This window comes from Phalacrocorax carbo, chromosome 3 (genome assembly GCF_963921805.1).
Source record: "Phalacrocorax carbo chromosome 3, bPhaCar2.1, whole genome shotgun sequence".
NCBI classification, from domain to species: Eukaryota; Metazoa; Chordata; class Aves; order Suliformes; family Phalacrocoracidae; genus Phalacrocorax; species Phalacrocorax carbo.
In genome coordinates this window covers 88,402,081-88,423,777 of record NC_087515.1, presented here as the reverse complement: position 1 = coordinate 88,423,777, position 21,697 = coordinate 88,402,081, and the positions used below count along the sequence as shown (strand labels likewise).

General features: G+C 43.3%; 1 protein-coding gene across 2 annotated transcripts in view; it reads left to right on the top strand.

The window, feature by feature from the left end:
• The first annotated feature begins 2,329 nt into the window (after positions 1 to 2,329).
• Positions 2,330 to 21,697, top strand: part of ANKRD6 (ankyrin repeat domain 6) — a 121,936-nt gene continuing 102,568 nt past the window's right edge. For both annotated transcript variants that reach the window (XM_064447635.1, XM_064447634.1), the window contains exons 1-2: positions 2,330 to 2,446; positions 2,859 to 2,991. The gene's annotated coding sequence lies outside the window, so the exon portion shown is untranslated. The remainder of the gene's footprint in view (positions 2,447 to 2,858; positions 2,992 to 21,697) is intronic.

The window sequence follows — 21,697 nt, the reverse complement described above, 5'->3', positions numbered from 1 at the left end:
CTGCAATGAGTTAACGTGTTGTTTCTCAATCATAATGATCAAACATAGCCAAAGTACTCCTGCAAACATTCACATACATGGAACTTACTTAACATATAGCTTAACTGTTACAGAAATACTTCCATTCCTACATCAGGATTTTACACAATATTGAGTAAAATAAAATTTCCATGAAATAGGCCTATCCCGAATATGGAAACGAGCAAACAAAATTATAGTGTGAGGAATCACAATGTATTTTTATGTATTTTAGCAATTACATTCTAATTTCAGTAATGACACCAGACTTCAGACTAGTGCTGTAGTTTTGACAAAGCTACAAAGCTTTGCTGAGATCAGAGAGGCATCAGAACACAAAATTCAGTCAGTAAATCTTTCCCGTGGAGCACCAAGGGCTTTGATGTGAACCGATGGTGTGCCCATTCCCACAGAATGATGAATGCCATAGTAATTGTTGAGTGAAAAATGCGTAAGTAGAATCATCTACAAAAACATTCAAAAGAATATATTCATCACATAACTAGATAGTGACTGTAATACTTCAATGTTTAGTTCATTTAGGGCATCATCCTGAGAATGCCCTTGAGCCAGAGGAACGGCCTTTGAAAGCGGTGTCCCTGTGCGATCAGGCATTGTGTGGGGAATGGCTGCTTTATTTCTGTTTTCTCCTTCTTCTTCAGATCCTGCTTTTATCCTTTCACTCAGCCAACTCACACAAACTCCTTTCTCCTGTACTGGTGCCTACAGATGGGCCGTCTAACTTGCCTCCCTACCAGTTTGTGAATTACCGATGTACAAACATAATTGCCCGCACATACACATGACTTTGGTGAACTGAAGGTCCCTGGGGCGTTGTAATGGCTGGAGGGGTGGGTGAGGCACAGCGAGCTTTCAAGTCAGCCCTCTCTGACCCTCAGCCCAGACTTCAAAGCCCACTGGCTGGCTCCCTGCTGGAGGGAAGGGTATCTGGCCTCCCCGAGACTGGCTTTAGAATCATAGAATGCTTTGGGTTGGAAGGGACCTTTAGAGGTCATGTAGTCCAACCCCCCTGCAGTGAGCAGGGACATCTTCAACTAGATCAGGTTGTGCAGAGCCCCGTCCAATCTGACCTTGAATGTTTCTAGGGATGAGGCCTCCACAGCCGCTCTGGGCAACCTGTTGCAGTGCTTCACTACCCTCATTGTAAAAAATTCCTTCCTTACATCCAGTCTAAATCTATGCTGCTTTAGTTTAAAACCATCACCCCTTGTCCTGTCACAACAGGCCTTGCTAAAAAGATTGTTCCCATCCTTCCTATAGTCCCACTTTAAGTACTGAAAGGCTGCAATAAGGTCTCCCTGCAGCCTTCTCTTCTCCAGGCTGAACAACCCCAACTCTCTCAGCCTGTGCTCACAGAAGAGGGGCTCCAGCCCTCGCATCATTTTTGTGGCCCTCCTCTGGACCCGCTCCAACAGGTCCATGTCCTTCATGTGCTCAGGGCTCCGGAGCTGGACACGGGACTCCAGGTGGGGCAGAATCACCTCTGTCGACATGCTGGCCACGCTTCTTTTGATGCAGCCCAGGATAAAGTTGGCCTTCTGGGCTGCAAATGCACATTGTTGGCTCATGTCCAGCTTTTTGTTCACCAATACCCCCAAGTCCTTCTCTGCAGGGCTGCTCTCAATTCCTTCATCCCCCAGCCTGTATTGATACTGGGGGTTGCCCCAACCCTGGTGCAGGACCTTGCACTTGGCCTTGTTGCACCTCATGAGGTTCTCACAGGCCCACCTCTCCAGCTTGTCAAGGTCCCTTTGGATGACATCCTGTCCTTCTGGTGTGTCAACTGCACCGCTCAGCTTGGTGTCATCTGCAACCTGCTGAGGGTGCACAAGATCTTGCTGCCTGTGTCATTGATGGAAGTGTTTTGTAGCGCTACACAAATGATTACGAGCTTCCACAACTAAGTTGCGAAGGAGCCTCGGTTCAGGAGAGCATCCAGCTCCCCAAGGACCTCGCCGCGGCCAGCGCCCAGCGTTCCCGGGCAGCGGCGGGTAACTCGCCCCACTCGAGGCCAGGCTGGTGATCGAGACCCCGCCCGCCCCTGCCCGCCGTGGGCTCCGCTGCCCCCGCCGATGTCAGGTGTGTGTGTGTAGGCTGTGGCCCCACGTCTCCACGCGCGACCTTTCCCCTTTTCTCGGTGGGGAACGGCGGCGAGGCGGCCGGGCCGGCAGGCCTGTCCCGTCACGGCCCCTCGCCGGGGAGGAGGCGGCCCGGGCTGGCGGGGCGGGGTGGCGGGGCGCTGCCCGCCCGCCGCGGCCGCTGGGTGTCGCCCTCGCAGCGGGCACGGCGGCGGCGGCGGCGGCGGCTCCGGGGTAGCCCAGCCCGGCGGCGGAGTCGCCGTTGGAGCCGGTGGGGCTGTGCCGGGCCCCGCGCCCGGCGGGGACCCCGTGCCGCGGGGGGAGCGCAGGTGAGCGGGGCGCCGCCGCCACGCGTGGGGCTCCCGGCGCAGACCCGCGCCCAGCCGCCGGGGCTGCGCGTGGCTGTGGTGAGGGGCGGGGAGCGCGTCGTGGCGGGCCGGGGCCGGGGCCGGGGCCGGGGCCGCGGGGGTGCGGGCAGGTGGTCGCGGAGGTGGGGGGGCTGCAGCTGGGTACGGGCCCTGCGGGGCCAGTGCTCAGCGCCGGAGTGATCAAAGTGTTCCCTTATTACGGCGCCGGAGTTGGGTCCGGGGGGGGCGACGGACGAGACACACACCCCCGTCACGCACACACGAACTTTCCGGGCTGCCGCATAGATACAGGAGCCTGTACCTACACAGGAGTTTAATCGCAGGTTTGGGGGTATAAATGAGGAGCCTTAACGCTCTTGTTCCAACTTTTAAGGCCGCGTCTGATGAGAAATGGAAATCTGGCTCAAAGTCATCTTTCCTGTTGTTGACATCACCTGAAAACTCCACTGAAAATATTTCCACTCATTTGCAGCAGACGGCAGCTTCCCCTGAGGACTCTGCACCTTGTGAGTATACGTTCACTGCTGGCAGAACTCTCTGATTTTTAGCAATCCATGGCTACGGCGTGCAATTTTCTGCAGTGCTCATTTTATTGCAAGCATTAATAAAGGGCTTATCATGCCCTGGGGTGTTGTGTGCATTACAGCACAGGCTGTAGACAGCGCTCTGTTTTTCTAAAGGGCATAACCAGTGTCTTTGAATTCTTATAATTATGTGCGAAGTGCTTATTTGGGGTTCTGTCTGGTGTTTCTTCAATACATGTGACCAAAAGGACATATTGTCCGTTATTGTCTACCTTTCAATCGCAGGGAAAAAACTGACAGGGCTAGAATGTGTCTTACTGGCAGGGGGATCTTCCCTCTGTTAGTTGTTTAAATGATCTTAAAATGTCCTACCAGTGTTAAAGAAGCAATCTACTGGGCAGATGTGTAAAGCTGTCTCTGTTCAAAGATGGAAAAATGTAACAAAGACTAAATTCTCACACAGCGTTAGTTAGGCATGATCCACATCCGCTAGTAGGACTGTTTGAGTGTGTGGTGTATTCTGAGGAGAATGTTATTTACTTTACTTGCTTGCTTTCAATGTGATTGTGTCCGGGTGTGCAGCTAGTTTTATAACAGCTTATTTTGGCACGCTCAAGTTCCAAGTATTGTGTAATCTTCATTCTCTAGATACTTGGAAAAAAAAGTGTTTCTGAGATTATGATTATGTGTAAGATCTTCAGTTGTGTTGCAGACCACAAGACATCGCCTAATGACACTAATTCGGAATATAATAGTAATGTCTGAGCAGAAAATACTACTTACATCCACAGCATGTACCAAAACTACAGTTGGCTGCTTACATAAAGCATTAGGCACCTGCCTTTAGGTTTCAGTGAGTGCTTAAGGTCTACAGAAATCTTTATTTAGATGCCTATATGTAGATGATGTATGATTGTTCATGTCAGTGAGGACCTATTAGTCAGTAAGAGTGGATTGGTATTCTCTAACAGTAGTAATCTCCTTGCTTATCTCATTGTTTGAAAAGAAACTGTAATAACATTCAAAAGTGGCTTTGTGATAGTTGGGACAGTTTTCACTTTCCCCTACTTCTTGGTATTTACCCAGATAGTGCCACCAGCCTCATGTAGGAGACTGGCTTTGAACACTAGAAATGAAACGATCAGTAAATGATGGGTAGAAATAAAGTGATCAACCTCCTGATCACCCAGGTGCTTTTCTTCAAGCTTTTCTGCAGAGCTCTTATCTTTTTTTGGGGAACAGAAACTCTGGGAAACAGGCTCCACAAATGGGGCTCCAATGTTTGCCAGTATAATGTAGTTGCAGCACCAGGCTTAGCATCGTGCTTTGTCACAGGTGGCAAGTTCTGGAGTGTGCACTGTCAAACTTACGATGTTCTTGGACTTGATTAGATCTTAATAAATACGGTACTTATAGGGCATGGTAATGAGCAATTGGGCCTCGAGCTTTTATTTGTCATTTATCTTCAGCTTCACCTCTGCTTAACTTTGACAGTGAATCATTTGGTGCTGTAAGAAAAAAAACCTTGCTGCCCCTTGTTCTCTAAATCTGTATAATAGAACTAGCAATATTTATCTGTTTGGATGGGTGGCGTAACAATGAATGTGAAGCACTTTTAGGTTCTTAAATTAATGATACCATCTGACAACTGTTTTATTTATTTATTCTCATTAGTTTCAGATTTGCAATTCCTCTTTTTCCCTCAACAGTTAAGACTTTGATGAACTTCCAGAGAACTCATAGTCATATCTTTTCTTAGAGATACATCAGTGCAACATGTCACTAGCGGAAGTATTTTATTTAAGACCACAAATGAGGTACCATATTTCACTGGCAAGATTGGCCTAGGGAGATATCTGTCAAAGACATAAATGAATTGTGATTGCTTTGGGCAAATAAAAAATGGAAATAAGTAATTTTAGCTCCTTTTGTTTATTAAGGAATGAAATATGTGACTTCAGAAATGATCCAACCAAAATTAGAAGGTGTAGAGTTGCACTTTGGAAAGACCTCGGTCCATAACAGTATAGCAAGGGGCTAATTTTCTTCCCTGCCTCCTGTCCAGCTATGAGGACCCAACTTGAGCATGTTTCAGGATTTAACTTTTCTCTCTCACAACTGCTATCAATATGCTGTAACGAACTATTCAGCAGCACCTACTTAACAGGGAGTTAGCAGGTCAAGGGAGAAGTAACTAAGCTCTTCCTAAAGTGTCCACAAGCTAGTGATGGTATGGAAGACTATTTGCTATTGTTTTACTCAGAAATTATTCTAGAGTTGTTTTTTTTTTTAAGAGTGCCACGTAAGGTGGATATACTAGTAGAGAATATAGTGTGAATGCTGTAGAGAATTATTGACAGGTTTATAAATATCTGTTCTGTACCTAGTTTCATCTGCTGAACTTGTACACTCCTTTAGTACTGAGGTCAAATATGATGGACTGAAATGCAGCCTTACTTGCTATGTAGGTACAGGTTGTTTAAATTTTGTACCAGGACTTTATGAGATCAAATTTGTGTCTAAATTAATTTTTTTTACTACTTGGGGAAAAAACAACCTTCTAATCAAAACTCAGATTACAGTCTGGATGAATAATTACATAAGGCAAAGCAGAAACACCAGTTTCAGTATCGCAGACAGCTGCAGTTGCTTCTCTGTCTGTTCAGTTCTTCAGAGTTTTCTCAGCTTCCTTGAAATGGAAATCTTAAAGATGCAGGAGCAGGCCGTCCCCATGTGCTGGAAGATGAGCCGGTGGGGAAGAAGGCCAGCCTGGCTGAACAGAGAGCTTTGACTGGAACTCAGGAAAAAAGAGAATTTATGACCCTTGGAAGAAGGGGCAGGTAACTCAGGAGGACTACAAGGATGTTGTGAGGTTATGCAGGGAAAAAAGTAGAAGGGCCAAAGCCCAACTAGAACTTAATCTGGCTGCTGCTATAAACGACAGTAAAAGTGTTTCTATGAATACATGAGCAACAAAAGGAGGGCTAAGGAGGATCTCCATCCTTTACTGGATGCAGGAGGAAACATAGTGACAGAGGATGAGGAAAAGGCTGAGGTACCTAATGCCTTCTTTGCCTCAGTATTTAATAGTAAGACCAGTTGGTCTCGGGGTACCCAGCCCCCTGAGCTGGAAGACACAGAAGGGGAGCAGAATGAAGCCCCCATAATCCAAGGGGGAATGGTTAGTGACCTGCTACACCACCTAGTCACAAGCCTATGGGGCTGGATGGGACCCACCCAAGGGTGCTGAGGGAGCTAGCAGAAGTGCTCAGCAATGTGCTTTCTATCATTTATCAGCAGTCCTGGCTAACTGGGGAGGTCCCGGTTGACTGGAGATTAGCAGATGTGATGTCGATCTACAAGAAGGGCTGGAAGGATTTGGGGAACTACAGGCCCGTCAGTTTGGCCTCGGTGCTGGGGAAGGTGATGGAGCAGATCGCCTTGAGTGCCATCACACATCACATACAGGACAACCAGGTGATCAGGCCCAGTCAGCCTGGGTTTAGGAAAGGCAAGTCCTGCTTGACTAACCTGATCTCCTTCTATGACAAGGTGACCTGCTTATTGGAAGAGAGAAAGGCTGTGGATGTTGTCTACCTGGACTTCATTAAGGCCTTTGACACTATTTCCCACAGCATTCTCCTGGAGAAATTGGCTGTTCGTGGCTTGGACAGGTGTACATTTCGCTGGGTTAAAAACTGGCTGGATGGCGGGGTCCGAAGAGTTGTGGTGAACAGAGTTAAATGCAGTTGGTGGCCGGTCACAAGCAGTGTTCCTCAGGGCTCAGTGTTGGGGCCGGTTCTGTTTAATATCTTTACTGATGATCTGGGTGAGGGGATTGAGTGCACCCTCAGTAAGTTTACAGACAACACCAAGTTTGGTGGGAGTGTTGATCTGCTTGAGCGTAGGAAGGCTCTGCAGAGGGATCTGGATAGTCTGGATCAATGGGCCGAGGCCAACTGTATGAGGTTTAACAAGACCAAGTACCAGGTCCTGTACTTGGGTCGCAACAACCCTATGCAAAGCTACAGGCTTGGGCAAGAGTGGTTGGAGAGCTGCCTGGAGGAAAAGGACCTGGGGGTTCTGGTTGACAGACGGCTGAACGTGAGCCAGCACTGTGCTCAGGCAGCCAAGACGGCCAACAGCATCCTGGCTTGTATCAGGAATAGTGTGGCCAGCAGGAGTAGAAGTGATCACGCCCCTGTACTCAGCACTGGTGAGGCTGCATCTCAAAGACTGTGTTCCATTTTGGGCCCCTCACTACAAGAAAGGCATTGAGGTGCTGGAGTGTGTCCAGAGAAGGGCAACGAAGCTGGTGAAAGGTCTGGAGAACAAGTCTTCTGAGAGGTGGCTGAGGGAACTGGGGTTGTTTAGCCTGGAGAAGAGGAGGCTGAGGGGAGACCTTACCACTCTCTACAACTACCTGGAATGAGGTTGTAGCGAGGTGGGTGTTGGTCCCTTCTCCCAAGTAACAACCAACAGGGCAAGAGGAAATGGCCTCAAATTGTGCCTAGGAGAGGTTTAGATGGGATGTTAGGAAAAATTTCTTCCCGGAAAGGGTTGTGAGGCGTTGGACCAGGCTGCCCGGGGAAATGGCGGAGTCACCATCCCTGGAGGTATTTAAAAGACATGTAGATGTGGCACTTAGGGACATGGTTAGTGGTGGAGTTGGCAGTGCTAGGGTAACAGTTGGACCCGATGATCTTAAAGGTCTTTTCCAGCCTAAATTATTCTAACATTTTATCTTAGGTATTAGTGATACTGGACAAAAGAGGTATTTGCTGAAGTTGTTTTCAATGCTTTGATGCTCAACAGTTTAATATTTCTAAGGATTGACAGAGGCTAAAACTATTAATAGTGAAAAAGCTTTGTCCTCACATTATAGAGCATTGATTCTGATTACCTTCATGGCTTACCTTCCAAAAGTATAAGACTTTGAGGGAAAAAATTATTTTTTTTACCTATCAGTTCAATGAGAAATACATATTTTTTAAAGCAACTATGATTTTAGTATCTTGCTGAGAAAGTTAATCTAGATATTTGGCTGAAATTGAACCAAAGGCTCTTTTCATGCTAACACTTCAAGCAGAAAAATACCATAATTTCTGCCTGTTCGAGTTCAAACAAATTATGTGTGGGCCAGTTGCCAGAGGCCGCAGAGTAATGAAAGAACTTCTTAAAAAATCCTGTTCAAGTTCAAATGTATTTATTACAGGAATTAAACTTTTATGTATTTTACAATGATAAGTAGTGGGAATTAAAATAAACATGAACTTCAAGTCTAGCGTTCTTTTCTACATATTGTAAGTGAGCCAGTATTTGAGAGGTAATAATGTGTTTCTTGGTACACATGTGATTACTTAGGAGGAATACAAGAGCAGATGATTTTTGATTCAGATTGGAGTTTGTAAGACTTAATTGATTCTAAAGCATTTTTTTAGCCTGGGAGCTTCTAGTTCTGGTAGTCCCACGGGACAGCCTCTGCTTCTGATTCTGTGTTCTTGCACTTAAATTTTTTGTCTGTTTTGTACATTTTGGGCTAGGCTGATGAAAAGGGCTGTTTAAATGATGGTATTATTGTTGTCATCTGTACTTATGCAACCATGAATTATAAGTATAGCTTATTAATATTTCCATTTAAAGATTGATTCTTTAACTGGTATTAAATTTAAAAATCTATTTTTCCAGATAATTATCAGCAACGGTGTGTGTGGGAGGCCTCCCCCCTGCCTTGCCATGACCTTTCACTGAATTATGTTTAATGGCTTCTTCCTAAACTTTTTCTTCTCCTCTGTGTGTGGTTTATCTCATGCTGCCATTCAAAAGACTATTGAGCTGGTGTTCAAAAGTTAGGAAGAGCCACTATAAATGTTTGAATTCCTGCCTTATTTGTTGTGTAGCTTTCAAATGCACATGTTGGGATGGTCTCCGTGTATTTGCTTCCCTGGAGGATGTGCTTGTACGTAATACAGTGATGCTCTGTACTCAAGCTGGTGCTAGTGTGGCCATACAGGTATTTTTGTTGTCTTCTGGAAAATCCTTGAGGTCTGACTGCAGATGTGCAGGTCTTGATAGTGAAGCAGGGAAGGATACTGTTGGTGTGTAGTGGTTTGATACTGAGGCGAAGGATGCTATCAAAAAACAGAGATGAAATGATTAAGTGCAATTTAGGACACGTTTTTGAGAAGCATGTGAGAAGTGAAGCATTAAGACTGCACAGAACTTAAAAATTAAAAAAAAATAAAAAGATTAACTATTAGTAGTAATGTGCTAGATTATTTTTAATCTGGTGTATTGAAAAAGGAAGACATCATGTGAAAACTGTCCTGTTGTGATAAATGAATCCATGTTGGGTGGCCTTACCAATGCAGTAAAACAGCTTGAATTCTTGTGCTGCCCAGTTGTGGAGGGGTTGTCTTGGTAGCCTCAGAGGTGTACTTCTGATGCAGTGTCAAGTGCATAGCTAGCTCATGGTATGGGGCAGGGCTGTAGATTGCTGGCTTGTTCTTGCACCATTTTACTTTTGATCCTTTGTCAGTGATCCTGCCGTGCACGGTATGGAGTTCAAGGTCCTTGCAATCAACAGGAAGACTGTCTTACTGCCAGCACTCACATCTTCCTGGCTGCTCCTCTGTGCCTCCCTCCTTCCCACTCCCCAGGCTTTCTGCTGGTCCTCCAAACCCTAGCTGCATCTCAACCAAGCCATGGCCGTAGGGGAAGCTGGCTGTGATTGGGAATGGGATTTGGGCACATCGGTGGGAAGTGGTGGATGGAAGCATGTGGTGTAGATGCCAGGTGGAGGGTCCTGGGGCTCTGGGATAGCTGGGGTGTAATGTGCTGAGTGTGGGCACCCTAGTGGGTCTGCCTTAATCCTGAAAAAAATGTTATTTGGCCCTATGACAAAAAAGCCTAAGGTTTTTAATCTTTTATTGTGATCAAAAGCATATTTGGAGTACTCTTCAAATAATGAAATCTTACCTCCTTCAAATCCTGGTTTAAAACAAGCTGCTTCTAACAGTCCATCCCTCACTTTCCCTTTCTCTCTTGCCACTTGCCTTCTTCCCCACCTAAACACCATCTGTTTTTATGAAGTGAGCCACTGAAGAGAAAGTTTTTGGGTGCATGACCTGGCATGGTGTTGGATGGAAGCATTTTCATCTGCATTATGGAAAATGCATCGGCATTTGGTGGGAATGAATTCCATAAGGGTGCGCATCATTGTACCTGCATTGCAGTGGGATCGTTTTCTCTTCCAGTTTGAGATGCTGATTGCTTTAAGCCAGTGAAAAGTATATTCTGTTCGTTTTATCAGCACCTGCAATGTGACTTCTTAGCAAGACCTGTTGCTAGTCTATTTATATTTTGCTACTACACCTCTGAGTCAAAATTCCGTAAATTGTCTCAGATAGGTCAGTCACTGAGGAAAGTGCTAGGTTTATAAAACAAAAAAGCACCATGAATGTATGCTAATCATATGTCAGCTCAATATCGGAGTAACCTTTTAATAGTAATCACGTGGAATCATTTTAGGTATGCTTTACTTTCATTAAGAGTTTGATACGTGTGCTACAGTTGCAGAAATTGTAGCTGGTTCAGAGTCTCAGGCAGGACGTGATCTTTTCACCATACCACTACCGTCTCAGTTAATTTTGCTAATATCTGCAAGGCATATACACATTGCTTAACTCAGTTCCTTAGTATATTGTAAAGCTTACATATGAGTAATTTTCCTTCATTTTCTGTCTGACCACTTCTGTGATTAGACTGTGTCTGACTGAAGTCTTCTGGGAGGATTTGGGGATGGGAGGCTGGAGCTGGTCTTTCTGCTGGCTGTGGAATGATCTCCCTGCCATCTGCAGTCTTTCATTGACATTGTTGTTCTGGTTTAAATCCAGAGTTTGAAGGTACAGCAGTTTCTTATCATTTGGTCTTTTCCAGACTTCACAGCAGCTTCTGAATTCTTGCAAGAGTGGGTTTTTCTGTAGCTTTTCACAGCCTCTGTACAAAATCAGACTGTGCTGTTTTCATGTGACTCTTTTTTTTTTTTTTCTCTCTAAGTGGTATTGGTCTCAAATCTTAACATTCTTCTCCTTTTGTTATACTGTGATATAAGTTCAGCCTTTGACTAGCCCAGAAGATCTAAAATTTGCACGTGTGGAAACACAAGAAGTTCAGATAGATTTCTGTTGGTAACAAAACTGCTGAAGTATCTATCTTCAGTGGTACATTTTTTTTCACTGAACAGTGCTGGCTGATGGACTTGCAGGCAGATGCCACAGCAGCTGTTGCTGACCAGCTTGTTTTTTTCATTTCAGAGTCTGAAGGTAGTTACAATAGGAATAAATGTTATGCTTTAACTTGTATCATGTTATTACTTTTGTGTGCTGTAATATGGTGCCGTACAGATAAATGTGAGTCTCTGCCCAAAAAACGTGGTAGCAGGAAAGAATCTCAGAGGCAAGATTTGGAAATTGCTTTTCCTCCCGCCCCTGTATTATTCTGCTTGCAATATCTACTTTCACGGGTTTAGGTTCTCTTAGGTATGCTGAAATCTACTCTGGACTTGTTAGGGTTATGTCAGATGTGCCCCCGGAAAAGAGGTTGTGGAGGATCACGTGCCCTTGAGCAGGTACGAATTTGCTTCAGCACAAGAGATGGTACCCCAGTTTTAATGGGTGATGATTTCTTCCAGAGGTGTGCTAGTTAACTCCAGGAATGGCTGTTCAGAATACTTGAATGCCCTGTATTAGTGCATCTGTGGTTTAAGTCTATTGATATGAATGGGAGACTCTAGTGTGAAGTAAGCTGAAGTGTGAATTTAAAGTGCAGTATTTTATTGATGAATAATCAGCTACCAAGTTGGATCCTTTTGTTGCACCATAAGATTACATTAATCAGTTTGGAGAAGCCTGCATTTAAGAAATCCTGACCTGGCATGCACTGGGTAAGGTTATCATCCATTTGACTTTCTCTAATATCTTGATGGACAAGTGGAGATGCCTCTGCAGATGGGCAGCCTAGTTACCATTGTGCCTGATAAAGCAGGATTGAATATGGGGCAACTGGGGCCAGCTCAATCAAGAGAGGAGGTTGATGTTAGCTGTCTTAGTTGCTACTGGCCTCAAAATAAGCAAGAACACATCTAATTTATTTAAATCCTAATAAGATAAAGAGCCTTCAAAAACTTACCAAGCAATACAGGTGCTTTTGACATTGCTTGAAAAAACAGACTGCGTATTGTTAGCTGCATCTCTGTCTGGCCACTATCACGAATCACATTATTTCAGTCAACCTGAGGGCAGGGAGGGAGGGATGTATCTCACTGACTAGGATGGGGCTGTCTGTCTGGGGAGGTTTTGTTCAGTTCTTCCTACGCAGTGGCCAGTGGCTGAGCAGACACCTGCCGGCAGGTACCGTGAACCTAGTTCGGAGGTTTAGGTGAACACTTTTGTGGTCTGTCTGGCTAATTCTCACCTCTCTTACATGGCTGCATTTCATTTGCAGGGAAGGGTGGCATATATTCACCTTAACTCCTTGTCCTCTTTTAAGACGTTCATGTCAGTGACTCTCTCAAGCTGAGGAGAGAATATGAGGGCGAGACAGGCTGAGAAAACCAGAGGAGAAGGCTAGGAGAAACACAGCTTGAAAATTGCTTTATGAGAAGAAGAGCCATTTCTTCTCACTTGTTTTGAGTCTGACATCTGCTGTTTTCATCTGATGCTGATCTAGTATTTCTCCAAGCTGATTTTCCCCTATTTAGTTGTGTCTCGCCTTTGATTTTTTTTTTCATATTCTCCTTCCTTGAAACTTTTCTAGTTTTGTTAAACCTTTTCTGAGAAGAGAGGGAGAGAGTTATAACTTTCAGGATCCAGTTGAACTTTTCAGACAGTTGAATAAAGGTGCTTTTGGTTTTATTCTCTGCAGTAGTAATTGCTAGCGCTCTCCCTGCTTTTTGACTGTGCTGATGCTTTCATAAGAAGAATCCATTATAAATCCAAGATCTAATTCCTGAATCATTCAGAGCCCATCGTTATGCATATGAAGTTGAAGTGTTTTTTCCTGCCATGAATATCAGTCAGTGTTTCAAATGGTATTGAATTCTGCCAGCCATTTTACTGGCTGATTATTTGCTGTCATTAGGTCCTTCCGTATCACTTTGCAGTCAGCACTGTACTTTTTCCTGAATAATTTAGTATTATCAGTGAGTTTTGTCACTTAACTGTTGTAATTTTTCCCTGTCCCCCGTGATTCATTAGTGGGTATATTGAACACAATATATTCTTAATGCAGATGGCTGTGGGGCTGCAGGGTTAGTGTCCCTCCACTTATTTCCTGTCTAGCTGGTTCTCTATACAGATGAGGACTTTTCATGTTGTGCTGTAGCTGCCTAGTTTTTATAATATTGATTTTATAATATTGATTTTAAAATTTTTTTAAGCAGCCTTCCTTCTTATGAGGGGAGTCCTTGGGGATCAGACACGAGTTACCATGGCTTGAGGAATAACTTCACATCAGCAAAGCTGTGGTAATGGACTATGTGCAAACTCACCACAACTGTGAAGTAGCTTAATTTAAACGTCTGTCTTAAACAATCAGTATTCAGCTCTAACTAGTCTACATTACAATCACATCCCGGCTTCCTTCATAAAATTTTAAGTTTCAGTATGCTGTTTGAGATTTAGTTTCGGTCAAAGAGTGCTCTGGGTGAATTTGTTTGATGCATCCCAAATACAAACTGTTTAGAGTACCTCACTTCTGCTTCTCGTTCTTCCTACTTGTCAGTGCAGGCTGACTATTTCTACACTTAGGCCTCTCTTGCTTATTCAGAAAATATCCAGTCTTTCTGAATGAGAATTTTATGCTTTGCTTGTCTGGAAGCAAGATGGGACCCATGAGAAAAGCAGATTAAAAGACTGGTGTGAATATGTGCACCAAGTAGCATGGCACACCAATAAATTGAAGGAGAATATGTGGGTATAAGTTCTGGTCCTTGGCAGAGTTTCTCAACCAAAAAAATTATTCCCAGATTCATTGTGTGCCTACAGGAGTAACTTTAATTGGAAAAAAACCAAACCCAGCTTTTTCCTGCCTCCTCTAAGTTCCCCTGTATCCCTGCCCACCAACATGTGCTTGAGAAGTTTAAAATCAACCTTCTGGCTTCTACACTGCATTACTCTTTTGGCAGATCTAGCCTTTCATGTCTAAAACTGCAGACATACAAATGAGGATGTTGCTGCTTCAGTTATTAGAATCATGTCAGGTTTTTATTCTCAAAATGGAATATTTGGCATGGAAGCTAGAAGCATATTTTATTCAAAATCTAGCATCCAGAATTTGGATGCATGTATTTCCAGCTCTTAAGAATAATTATTTTTTAAATACTGTATTAATATGAATTTGCTTATATATCGTTTGTGTTTTTGTACCTCCAACAAGTGTCTGAATATAATTACATGGGATGAGCTGGTTTTGGTAGCACACAGGCAAACCAAGAAAACAGGTAGTGGTACATTCAGTAGAGCTGAGCACAGCACTTAAAAAAAAAAAAACCCCAAACATTTTAAAGGTTTATTTGTTCTCCTTCTCATAATTTGAAATGAAGAATGAAGTAACTAAGCTGAAGCAAGTGTTGAGCAAATTGTTAGGCTGCCTTGTAAAGCCAGTATTATCTGGGACCTGGTCCCTGTGTTTCCCAGAGGTGCAACGAAGAGTATCAGTGAAATTGAGATCTTGCTCTGCCTTTCAGTCCTCCGTAGCTCACATAAAACATGCCTTGGTGGAAAAAACGCTAAATGCATTTTTCAAGTAAGCTAAGCCAGGGAGGGTTAGCAGAGTAGAGTGAAACAATGATGGCATTTCTCAGCACACAATTAAGATGTGTGCTACAGTGTTCTAAGACTATGATGGATTTTCCCGTCATTCTAGGGAGCTCTGTACTATTATCCTCCCCAAAATACTAAGATTTTGAAATGCATTAACACTAACATTTGAAATGCAGTGTCTCAGTCTGATTGTTATTAATAAATTCACATTTTAAATTTGAATATAGCAGGCAAGCATCTGTTGCATGTCTGTGCTATTTACTGGTGAAAACCAACCAAACAAACCCTTACTTGGTTAGTTCTCATGCTTCAGATTTTGAATACGAGTATTCCCTCTTCTGCTAACAGAGAAGTTTCTTGTAGTTTGTGTATCTTAAACTCACTAGTTCTCCAAATGTGCAGTCTGTCAAGAAAAACAGGATAGGGTAAAAGTGTCTGTAATGCAAAAGTTAGCAGATTTTACCAAGTACCATTAAAAAATGCCACATCCCTCTATAAAGGGGATTTTCAGGCCTGGCTTAATTAAAGATCAAGAATAAAATGATACTAAAATAATTACTCTTCTTATAACAAAATTATCTTGGTTTGTACTTGAATAACAGTATTGCCCATAGAGAGGTAATTATCAACAACTTGCATGTAGTAAAATTATAATTAGTTTACTGTATGAAAGCTCAGAAGGGTAGATCTGGAAAACAAACCCTTCAGATAGCCTTTGCATTATTAGATATTTTAAAGATAGATGCTTATTTTCCTGGGCTTTTAAAAACTGGATTTTTATGCCATATTTTATATCAGTAATGCTGGATCAAAACTTGATTTCCCTGCTTGTGTGACCTCATTTAATTCAGTGAATCTGTTTATGTGAATAAGACTCAAAGAATTTGGCTTTGTATTAAGAACATCCTCCCAGAGGGAGCTCTAGTAGACTTACACATAATATTTATAAAATAAAAAAAAAGGAACCAATGTTTGTGTTTCCTTGTCTCATTGTATAATGATTTTCAGTGAAGTTTCATATTCCATGAAATTAAATCTGTACCCAAGATGATATGATATTGGACAGTTTTTGTAATTCACCATGCAGGTCTGTGCTCTTGAAACAATAGGCTGAGTGTTTTAAGGTACAGATAGCCTGACTAAAATAATGTGCGTTGCAAAAGAAGTTGCAATGCATTCTCAATGGAGAATGTTCAGCAGAAAGATACTTGTCAGCTCTGCGTGGTATGTTACAGTCACGGGAGGGGTAAACAAGATAAAGAAAATCTCGGCTTTCCTTCTGTTTACAAAACTGGCCTTGTGGAGGGATTGGAAAACAAGAATACAAATATATAATGTGCTTGCCTTATCTTTTTTCCCCTTCTTTCTGCCTCCCTGTATTGAGCTGAAGATAAATGGGCAGACTAACTGTATGAAAAAGAAAATGGCACCAGAGTAAGTCCTCCTTCTCAGTTTTCTCCCTCTGTGTTATACACTATGAAGAGCTGATGGTTGTGTGGCAACATGGCTCCCATGATAAGGTATGATTCAGTCCTGTAGTGCTGACAGAGCAAAACTATGCTGTAACTCTATTCCTTAATCACATCGTGGTAGCCGCCAGCCCAAGGATGGATCGGCATAGTTCAGGAGTGAAGTTTGATCTTGTCTGCATTGAAATAAATGCCAGTGCGTGTTTTGGCCATATTAGGCCACTGTTGTGGTTTTAAGGTAATGAAGATGTCCTCTGCCTTTTCTCTGGTGCTGTCTGTTTCATTTTCTCAAGCAAAATTCCTCTTCATCCTGTGCCACTTCCAAAAGTTTCTCTGTATTGTTCCTCACCGTTGTCTTCTCCCCTCTTTTGTCCTAGATGTAATTGCTCATCCTTGATCTGTGAATCGTCTGGCTTTCTTTGATCTGTTCCTCATCCCTTACAAATCTCCTGTTGTTTTGCTAGTTGAGTTACTGACAATGGTTAATTAGTGCTGAGTCACCACTTTGAACCCAGACAAACCATGAATAGAGCAAAAGGTAGTTTAACAAACCTTTTAAAAAGGATTTGTGAGAGAGCGAAAAAGGATCCCTGTCCCTCTCCTATGCTCTTCCAGGTGCTCTTTACCAGACTGGTTGTTGCAACATGTCTTCTGAGGCTTTTTAAAAGCTCTGTGTTTGGGATTTTCTTCCTCATCCTCTCTTCTAGTCTTTACCTGTCTCAGTTTGCATCTCTTTTCTTTTGCTTTCACTTCAACCTTAGTAATGTTTGGGTCTTGGGGCATATTTTTCCATCTCTGACTTCTTTTAACTCTGTCTACTCCAACATCAGCAGTTCATGGGCTTTTCTGGTTGCTCTTCCAGCTTTGTTAGGCTTCCAGTCCTTAGCAGTGCAGTGTTTTTTTTTTATTAAACTGATTTACCGTGTTCTGGGTAGGAGTGATGGGTGAAGGAATATCTATTTCTATCCTATCAGACAGGAACTGCCTCCTCCATGAGATTTTGGGATTTTTTTTTCCTCTATGTTATAAAAGTGAAAATGGGATCTGTCTGGAAAGAATGAACTGCACAGGGGTGCTGAGCTTCATAAGGGAAGCAGAAGGCCAGGAGGAAAATTCTGCCTGACTCTAGGAACATGGCCCAGGAACACAATGTCCCTGTAACATGGGCCTGCCCTTCTCTCTTATTCTATCACTGGTTTTGTTTTTCTGCTTCGTATTTCCATTCAGGACCTGGGCAGCCTTTGTGGGCAGATAATGTGGATGTCCTTCATGTGGCAACACTCCTGCACAGACTAGCTCCTTTTGAAGTATGAAGGAGACTCAGATATGCTGAAATTTCAAAATATTTATTAGCTATAAAGCAGGTACGCTGAACTGCAAGATCCTTTTCAGTACTTGAAGTAAGGCCAAAGCATGCATTTTTGGTTGTAGACAAAGTAGAAACATAAGGAGACTGAAATGGGTGCAACAAATAGTGTTGTCCCCCACGGTGCCTACCTGTGGCTGACCAAGGAGGTGCTTGTGCTAAGGGATCCTGATGTTACAAAGCTGCAGTAGCCTGGCCTGTGTAGTAAGGCTTTTCCCGATTTCCCTTTCTTCCAGGCTGTGGGAAACCTCCACAAGCATTAAGATGCTGAGTCTCTTTAAACCCAGCTTCAGTTCCCAAAGAGATGGCTTCCAGTGCAGCATTGCTCTTTGGGTTCCTGCAGGGCTGGCGAGTGCACAGCAAAAGGTGGGGGAACAGGGAACATTGAGGGGGAGTTGGGATATTTGCGTTCCCTTTTCACTTTCAGCTCTCTGTACTTGACACAGTAGATATACTTCTGGATGATGAACCTGTGACTTCTTGTGCATAGCCAGTAGGGCAGAGTCTTCATCGGGAGCTGAGATTCTGTCCTGCTAGAAGAGCAGCTTTCAAGGAAAGTAGTCTCTGTAGCAAACAGTCTCTTTAATCACCTAAAATTATGTTAGTGGTGTTCCTTTTTATCTGTGTGAAGAGCCTACTGGTATGGGAGATTTGTATAGTATCTGATTGGGTATCACATTTTGATGCAGCAGATGGCATGTGTCTGACAAGTGTCCTTTGGTAAGAGAGTAAACGTAGCAAGAATACACCCTAACCCATCAATATTTTCTTAGGTCTTTTGTAACATCAAAGCACCCTTGTGCAATGCTCATTATAGTCACCTGATGCCAGATCCAAGGTTTTGTGATACCTACTTTCTTCTGTTCTATGCTTGTACAGCTGGCAAGATTCTCAGGAGATATATGGAAGTGCAATGTGATATTCAAGGTGAGTTTTGTTTAATCGAGCTGTAGCCTGCACTGAGAGAGGTTACTAAGATTAACTTCAGTTACTTGACCTGAAAGTACTTTGTGTCAATGCATAGCTTTTAAAAATTAATTAACTGAGATCCTAGTTTGCAATGTAAGTAGAATAGGACAGGAACATAATTTATTTTGAGCTTGGTGTGGAGGCACTCCTTTTGAGTCAAGTGCTGAGCTGAAGGTAGCAGACTGTTGCTCTGCATGGCCTTACCCTGCCAGAACAAATGAGGAAGGACATTCTGGGAACTGGGCTATTTGATGGGTTGGAACAAGAAAGCCCTGGGATAGGGAACCATTAAGTCAGACTTTCATTACCTGACTGAGATTCCCACCACTGGACTCCTGCATGGTATGGGGAAGAGTCTTCTGCAGAACTTCCAGAGAATTTAGCAAGTATTAAAGAAAGCATAGAGGGTGCCCATGATCCACTGAGACCTCCTTCATCTCGATGTCTGCCATAGGATCAGGCAGGCGAATCAAGATTTCCAAAGTATTCTCTGTTCATAACTAGTTTGGAGATTACTCACAAACATCACCTCTGCAGATGCTGCTGTGAAGGGCAGCTTGACCACCCATCAGCCAGTAAAGATCAGAAAAAAATAGCTCTACTGCTAAGCATCAGCTGCTGTATAGCATTACAGCTTCATAGGGGGATTAAGACAACTTTCTGCAGATACTGTTTCTTGTGCTAGCCTTCCTTCTGGAAGAACTTGCATGTCTGTATCACTCTTCCTGCCCCTGACCGTTTGTTGGTAATGGTGAGTGCATTAAGCACCAAAGTCTTGTTTCTCTGCGGAATTAAGTCCCCAGTTCAGTCCCCCAAGTCCAGAGCTTGTCAACCTTGATGACCTTTTCCCATTTTTTAAATTACTTTAGACATCTGCCTTCCACCAATACTCTGTAATTACCTAGGGATAAAGTTAAGCTGTCCATTTCTGTTGTTTGAAGCATCCAGTGAGACAGGCTTCAGAAAACCTTCAGGCTGGTATAGGACATAAACCATGCATATGTTCCCTCTCTGTAATTTGCAAGTCTCGTCTGTGTGCTTTGTCAGACTCTTTGAAGGATATGTTTCTCCTGGTTCATGACAACCACCCTGATGGCTGATTTGCTACACCAAAGCGGGTTGTTCACTGAATTTGAAAAAACCAAAAGTGAAGTATTTTTCGGGTAGTAATTACCAAGTTTATCTCTCTGTATAGAATAATTCCTGTGGTGGTATTCTGTCTGTGTAGCTTTAGCAATAAACCCTGTTTCAGTTTTAATTCTTCTTTAATTCTTAACTATATTATCCTTTTGTTTCAGTAACAAAACCTGTAGGAATTACAAATCCATATATAACCCTATTGTACTTATCATGGTCATGGCACTAACTTTTAGGTCCTTTAGGCTGGTGCATTAAAAACCTCACTGACAAAATGCATGTATAAGAAGAGCAGAATCATGGAGTTTTAGACTAGTGCCCCTGTTGTTGACTACCTGTATTTACTTTACATCTTGTAAAGTACCAACGTGAACATTGTGATGACAGATCTGAGTGTCACAGCATTGCATCCTTGGATATGAAGAGTTGATGAGGGAAATTAACTTTGTTATGCCTACTAGAATTACCGATTTAGTTGTTTGCTGCAGAGAAATTGGGCTTACTTTGGGCTGAGTCAGATATCCTCAGATGTGTGTGGAGGACCATTGCTGCTGTACCATCATTAAACAGCTCAGGACGAATTGAGGGGGTGGAGCAGTTCAGGCTAGCTGTGTGGAACACTCTGGTCTGGTCCTTATCTGGTGGTTGTGTCTTTGTTTTGTCATGAGAGTAAATGCTTGAATACATCTTTACAAATTTCTGATTTCTAACATAGCTAGCCAGTTTATTAATCTTGATATGCTTAACTAAAAATCATAAATTTGTATTGTGTTAGTCACTGAATATGTTTTAGATGGACCACAAAATCAAGGAGTGGTTGGGGTTGGAAGGGACCTCTGGAGGTCATCTTCGTCATCCTCCATCTCTTGGAGGGCCATCTGGAGGCCCTCTGTGCTTGGGCAGGGCCACCTAGAGCTGGTTGCCTGGGTTACTCAGCTTCTTTGCATGTTTTGTATTGGTAGTATATAACTAAATGTTTGTTCTGTATCTTAAAAGGAAGTGGTTGACTCACCAGGGAAGTGGTTGACTCGGCCACGTTGGACACCTTCAAGAATCGTCTGGAGAGGGTGCTGGGCCATCTTGCCTAGACTGCACTCTTCCTAGAAAGGTTGGACTAGATGATCCCTGAGGTCCCTTCCAACCTGTGATTCTGTGCTTCATGCACCCATATCTTAAGGCTCTGTAGTGCTTAAGAAGGATATCTTAACCTCTTTTTGGTTGAAAAATCATTGCCAGTTTTGCAGTAAACAGTGCTCCATTAGGCAAGGTCGTATGTCAATTTTGGTACTGTACAGCCCATGAAAACTGCAGATAATGGGTACACAGATGGCTTGATTTAACAGACTGGTTCATAAGCACGGCTGAGAAAGATGGAGCTGGAGGGGTGTGGGGGAGAGATTTGTCTCAAGAAGTAATTTTGCAGGCAATGTGTGTTTTTTGTGGCTTAGGGTGTTACTTAATACTTGGTATCTGAACTATTTGAATGTGAAGGAGTTGGAAAGGACTGAGACCTTGGTGAACAATTTCAGCTTTGCTGAACCTATGCGGAGGGTGTAGCAAGAGTGGGCATGGCATGAGATGGGTCAGTGCAGCCGAAGGCCTTTTGCAGATAATTCCTCAAACCTCTGTCAGCAAAGTTATTCACCCGATGCTGGGACTGTCTTCAGAAATAAGCATGTATTGCATAAACTAAGGTTATTCCTGAACTCTCAGGTTGTAACATCTGAGTCAGCAAATGTGTCCTACTAATATATTCAGCCCAGTAAATTTTGATGAAGATCTTGTACCAAAACCCTGCTGCTGTCATTGTTGTGCAGTCTGTCCCAGCGCAGCCTTTTCTCAAGCACAATCCTCCCCCTTCTCCCCCCAAAATCTGCAATTGTAAAGATCCTACTGGCATGTCAGCACACGTCTTCGGAGAACCC